We start from the raw sequence: 6,000 nt of genomic DNA on the forward strand, positions 1-6,000 counted from the left end.
CATTTTGTCCAATAGCCACTTCGTCTGAAAGATACTTCATCTAAATGCCACTTCGTTCAATAATTTTTTTTTTCAATTGCCAGTAGTCAAGAGCCACTTCGTCCAAAAGCCACCGTCTAAGAGCTACTTCACCTAAATGCCCGGGCCTAAATGCCACTTCGTTCAATAGATACTGTGTTCAATCATAGCCATTTCATCCAATAGCCAAAAGCCACTTCGTCCAATGATGCATTTGGTCCAGCACCAACTTGGTCCAATTGACAGTTGGTCCAATACCCATTTGGTCCAATGCCTACTTAGCATATTGTCTATTCGGTCTAATGTGTATAAGACCACGCAATCGCGTGGTAATAACAGGTGTGAACGCCCAGGCTCTTGCCTTTCACTCCACCAAACATATCAAACTATTGACGTTTCCAATGCTAGATATTCAATGTGCATTAATTTTCTCTTCAGATCTCAAAATTAAAAAACTAATTGTTTTCGTGGAATTATTTCTTGCTTGCCACTTGTTTCAAATGCCAAAACAAAACAAACAAAAAATAAATTAAAAAAAAATCAAGAACAGAAGAGGTTAAAATTCCATGGATTAAAACATAAATTCTGACGATTCCTTGTCCAAATTAACTGACGCCTTGCGCAAGAAAGAAAGAGAATGAAGCGTCTGGGAGAGCAATAAACAAAATAAAAATAAGAATGAAAACCTCAACATCTCAAAACAAACGAGACATCTCATCACATCGAATCGAAAGTGGATATTCGACATCTCATCTCAAAACAAACGAGACCAAAAACAACAGTTCCTCAAAAATATTAAATATTTAATGAACATTAATTACTCTGCCCAATTTTCATGGTTTTTATTTTAATATCAGTGTCATAAAATACTCCAAATGAGGCAAAACAAATAAAGAAATTTCCAATATTTGATTACATTAATTGGATAAGTATTTTATTTTGTTGTTTTAATTTAAAATGTATGCATATTTGAATCGAATTTAAGTCATATAAAATTTTACATGATTCAATGTTGATGAGAAGAATAAATTGCAACACCAAAAATTCAATAAAATTGAGAAAACTTGGCATAAGATGAATGCGTCGCAGAGACGGTTATCGAAATCAGGCTAATAATCGCTCTTTGCGTCTAAATTTGTAGTTCATCCTAGTGTGTTTTTTAACCTTTTTTTTTAACTGGGAAGGGTTATTCATCTCATGATCTGAACCTGCCCCCAGTAACCGTTATCAGACCAAGTGGGAATAGACTACTTGTCAATTAGGACCGAATGGGTATTGAACCAAAATGGCAATTAGAACAACTGGCAATGAATTTAGACGAACTGGATATTAGACGAAATGGCTATTGGAAGAAGTATTCATTTAACGAAACTGCAGTTAGACGAAATTGCTACTAGACGAAGTGGCTATCGGACAAAATGGCTTTTAGACAAGGTGGATTTTGGATGAAGTGGCTCTTAGAATAAATGGCCATCGGACGAAATGACTATTGAACGAAATAATATTAGACCAAACGGCATTAGACAACATAATCATTGAACGAAATGGTATTGGACTATCTATGAAACTCAATACCATCAGTTAATCGTCAAACCTGGTTGTAAAACCAAAATGTGCATACACATCACGTTTTAACTGCACATTTTGGTGACATAAGGCGCGTATCCAGGATTTTGCACCCCGGAGGCCTAACCTAATTTTGGCGCCCCTGTGCACTTTTCGGAAAATGGTGCACTCCCAACCCGCCAGGCAATCATAAGTACCTGAAATGCATGTTGAATGATCTCATTTCATAATCACGTGAAAAAGGTAATCGAAGACCACGTTGTGTTCATGAAAAAATATCCATGAATATGCTGAAATATACCACTTTTTGAAAAAAATAAATGCGACCAGAAAGCCTAGAATATTAAGCACCTTGGGGTTTCAATTTAGTTAAACTTCTTATCAGAGTGGTAGGCCCTACTATTAAACATTATGTATGCGGGAGCTGTAATTTCTTTACCAGGGACTGATCCAGCTTTCAAAATAGGAGGGGGTGGGTGGAATATTTTCATATACATGTGTTTCCAGAACATTTTTAAACCGTGAACATCATGGGTATACGTATATCTAATATTGATGCCAGCGCGAAGCGCGAGCTGAAAATTTTGATATTCTGACCTTAAATTTAGACATTCTAAGCATTATTGGCAATCATGAGCAAAATAGGTATCTAACAAATCGTTTTATGCGAGCGCGAAGCGCGAGCTTAAAATTTTTGATATTCCGACCCAAATTTAGATATTCTAAGCACTTTATCTATATAATCATAAACAGCATCGTCACCTTATCTGTCTCAACATTTTATGCGAGCTCGAAGCGCGAGCTAACAATTTTTGAATTTCCGACCCAAAACTGGACATTCTAAGCATTTTTTGTAATCATGAAGAGGACGAGTATCTACTTAAACAATATTGTGCGAGCACGAAGCGTGAGCTAAAAAAATGACATTCTATTCTGACCTAAAATTTGGACATTCTAAGCATTTTTTGGTAATCATGAACAGGATGGTCATCTAACTTAGCAATTGATGCGAGCGAGAAGAGCGAGCTTAAAAATTTTGAGATTCTGCCTTAAAATTTGGACATCCTAGCCCTTTCTGTAATCATAAAGAGGATGGGCATCTAATTAATCGATGCGAGCACTTAGGGCGAACTGAAAATTGTTGATATTCCGACCGAAAACGTGTCATTCTAATCACATTTTGTGACCATGAACAGGAGGAGTGCGAAGCGCGAGCGGATAAAAAAAACATATATATTCTGATTTAAACTTTGGACATCGCGTAAGCAGTTTTTGTGATTATGAACAGGATGAGTATTTAACAAACATTTTATGCGAATAAGAAGCGCAAGCTGAAAATTTCTTGATTTTTTACCCAAAGTTGGACATTCTACCAGTTTAACCATAAACTGAATCGTCACCTTATTAAACAATTGATGCGAGCGCGAAGAGCGATATGAAAATTTTTGATATTCTGACCTAAAATTTGCCCTTTTGGGAATCATGAACAAGATGGGCATCTAACTATGCGAGCAAACATGAGTTTGGCGCCCCTCTAGGTTCAAAATAAATTCGGCGCCCCTAGGTATAACATCAATTCGGCACCCCCTAGGTTGGAGATCAGTTCGGTGCCCCTATGTCGAATTTCAATCGGCGCCCCTGTGCCGAACATCAATACGGCGCCCGTAGGTCGGACATCAATTCAGCACTCCCTCCCCTAGGTTGAACATCAATACGGCGCCCCTAAGTCGAACATCAATTCGGTGCCTCTAGGAGTAGGACGGACATCAATTCGGCGCCCCCTTCGCTCTTCCTTTATTTTCCTTCTCTCTTTCTTTCGACATCTTTCGACATTCGACATAACCGGTGTGTTGGCTCAGTTGGTAGAGCGTCCGTCTCACAACCGGGAGGTCGGGGGTTCAAACCCGGCCGCGTCAGACCAAAAGACGTTAAAAGATGGGAGTTGCTGCTACCCTGTTTGGCGTTCAACAATTAAAAGGGATAGAGCCTCGTCGATCTGGCGCTGCACGGTGGCTGCCGAGCCCACGATCAATTGGGCAAAGCAAATTTTCGGAGTATTTCATTTCATGTCTATTTCGAACAATAAATTATGGATGGATGGATGGACATTTTTTCTTCTTTCCCTCCTTTTCTCCTCCTTTTTCGTTCCCTCTCTTTAGTCCTCCTCTTTTTGGCTCCCCCTTTCCCCTACCCGGTGACCTGGGCCCCCAAAGCCCACCTTCCCCCAGAATACGCACAGTTACTAAAATGAGCCGTAACTATGTTACGGCACATATGGTAATCTACCAAATTATGCTGTAACAGGGATATTGTGATATTTTGATTGTGCTAGGTATTAGAAATGTACTTTTTACCCTTGCCATTTTTGCCTCTGTCATTGTAAGTTTAAGTGGCCTAGCTACCCTTCACTTCAAGTCAACTGCACAAACAGTTACATACTGATGCCATTGATAAAATCAATACCATTCATTCAACACTTGATACAATATTCACGTTATCTTTTTGTATTTCCGTGCTTTGTACACGTTTTGGGGGTTTGAATGTAGGGGCTTATTGTGTTTTTCTTAATTTATTTCGTAGCTAGTGCACCCTTCATGTTCATTGGTGGATCTACGGGGGTGTATGGGGTCTAACCCACCCACCCCCTTTTTTGCAAAGTAAAACAAACAAGTAATGACACTGTTAGAAAATTTATCCTTGAAATAAAAGAAGTTCATGCAGCAGAGTCTCGAGAACACCTGTAATCTTACCAGATGCGTAATCTTACATTATATCATGTAAAATTACAGGAAATTGGTATTTTGTGTATGGAACCTTGCAAATTTCCTTAAACACCCCTTTCCCCTTTTTAAACAGACTTGTTCTGTTAAATTGAAGAAAAATTCCTGTTTTATGAATTTACAGAATGATTCTGTTATTGCTTTTTGCAAAATCTTCTCTTTTTTTCTGTAAAATCAGTTTTTTTTAAAACAATACGTTTTGGAGCCAACCCCTTTTTTCTGCTTTTCAATTTTTTTGCTACCAAAATTACCTTATTTTATAGCGAACATTTTTTATTTGCTTTTAAATTTCTTGGCCAAAACGCCCTCCTTAGGAAAAAGTCAGATCCGCCCAAGAGTCCTGGGACGATTTTTTTTATTGGGGGGTGCTCAAGTAAATTTGAAAAGAAAAGGTTCCCCTTTCCAAATTGAAAGTACGTTTTTATCCATGCTTCCCAGGGCCATGTCCGCCCCTGCACTTATTCCTGACAGTCATGACCCAATCTTCTTCAATTCTCCTTTTACCGGTGAATAAATAATTTTTCATTGAACAATTCTCGATTGTTTAATCCCCGGATGTTAATTTTGAAATACCTATCTCTATTTTGATTTCCCTCTTCTTCCGAAGTTTCATTTCGTTATTGATAATTGACCATTTTTTTCACTTTAATATAATGCAAGACTGAAGCAACCTTTTGTAAGGGTCGCTCACTACGCTTGCTCCCAACAGACTTTTAGTCTCTCCCATATATAGTACACCCCTTTGAAAGACGTTTTGGACACAATTCTGTGCTCCAACTACTGCTAGGGTGTAATTTTAACACCTCATGCATGCAGGGTGCTGTTATCATTTTGGGGACACCGTGGTGGCAATTTTAACATCCGAATTTTTACAGTACACAAGTTCTCAGGAATGGACGAAAGCTTGCATTCGCAAAGAACAAGCTTGTATAGGAGCAATGACATCCAACATCAATTTGTTTCATTGAAGTTGTGATGACTATCAGCTTGTTAACCAGTAAGTTGATGTTGATGATTTTGATACCACATATAAGTGTTTTGTTTACTCTACTTTTTGGATATATGATCAGGATCGATGAGTATGTAATTCCATCCAAGGAGGCGCATTTAATATACCAAATGGCATTGGGTTCAAAGTATATGAAGAGAAAAAAAATAATGTTATCCGGGTCACAGTATGACAAAAAGTCCCTGTTTACATGACAAAAGAAGAAACATGATGGACTCAAATGGGTTCGAAATTAGAGAACCATTACAGAAGTAAATATCGTCTTTTCCCCGGATATCACCGGCACACTTGGATCTTCTGTATCGTTTAAGTGCCTTCTTTATAAGACTCGTTAAAATCCCGGATCAGGGCTGACATGACTGAAGCCACACTCTGTCCTGTTCAAAGATTACCTGGCTTTTAAGATCCGATGCGAGTTGGGGGTCTTTATTTAATTTGTGATTGGGAATATTTATAGTATTGTAAGGGTTCTATGTTTAATAATGTTTATTTCACTCTTTGCTTTCCATACTTCTCTTCACTACCATTTCTATGCCATTGTCACACACCTGTTTCTCTCATTCCTTAATTTCTTCATCACATCATTCCTTTGCCATTCCAACTCCATGCAGCTCCACATGTTTTTTG

The sequence above is a fragment of the Lytechinus variegatus genome, chromosome 12 (assembly GCF_018143015.1).
Source record: "Lytechinus variegatus isolate NC3 chromosome 12, Lvar_3.0, whole genome shotgun sequence".
In the NCBI taxonomy this organism is placed as follows: Eukaryota; Metazoa; Echinodermata; class Echinoidea; order Temnopleuroida; family Toxopneustidae; genus Lytechinus; species Lytechinus variegatus.